The sequence below is a fragment of the Myotis brandtii genome, unplaced genomic scaffold (assembly GCF_000412655.1).
Source record: "Myotis brandtii unplaced genomic scaffold, ASM41265v1 scaffold975, whole genome shotgun sequence".
NCBI classification, from domain to species: Eukaryota; Metazoa; Chordata; class Mammalia; order Chiroptera; family Vespertilionidae; genus Myotis; species Myotis brandtii.
The window spans coordinates 524019-524806 of record NW_005372049.1 but is presented as its reverse complement, the minus strand read 5'-3'; positions in this window follow the sequence as shown (position 1 = coordinate 524806).

The following is a 788-nucleotide window of genomic DNA, read 5'->3' as shown; positions in this document are numbered from 1 at the left end:
GCCCCATGGCCCCCCAGGACTCCCCCTTGGCCTCTCCTGGGCTGCCCGGCCCCTCGGCCCCCCGCTCCCGCCAGATCTCTGCCCCTGGGGAGGCCCCGTGGCTCAGCCGATGACCAGGACACAGCCACAGAGCACCAGGTGCTGAGGCCCTGGTCAGAGTGTGGCACGCGGCTGCCCGGAGGTGGGGGGGCACTTTAGGGCTGGTTTTCCATGGCGAGGAGGAGTGGAGAGGAGGACAGAAGGCCCGGGATGTCGGGGGGCCTCAGCCACGATCCCCTGGGAGTCTCCCCGCCTCTCAGGGTCAATGCACTGAAGATGCCTCTGAGGAATGGGCCCCGGGTGACGCAGGGAGCCCATGCATTCAGCAACGAGGCATCGGCTACCCCCACGCCCCGTGCCAGCTCCTCAGGGAGCAGAGACCCTGCCTGCCCACGCCCGCCTCCTGGTCGCGGGACAAGGGGCATTAAAAGAAATGCATCGAGCCCGGCCGGTGTGGCTCAGTGGGTGAGCGTCGGCCTACGAACCAGGAGGTCACAGTTTGATTCCCGGTCAGGGCACATGCTCGGGGTGTGAGCTCCAATCCCCAGTGTGGGGCGTGCAGGAGGCAGCTGGTCCATGGTTCTCTCTCATCACTGATGTTTCTCTCTCTCTCTCCCACTTCCTCTCTGAAATCAATAAAAATATATTTAAAAGGGAAAGAATAAAGCGCAGTCTAGGGGTCCGTAGATGACGAAGAGGCACCAGGTGACTCACGATGGGCGACCTGCGTCTGGGGGAGAAGCCCAGAA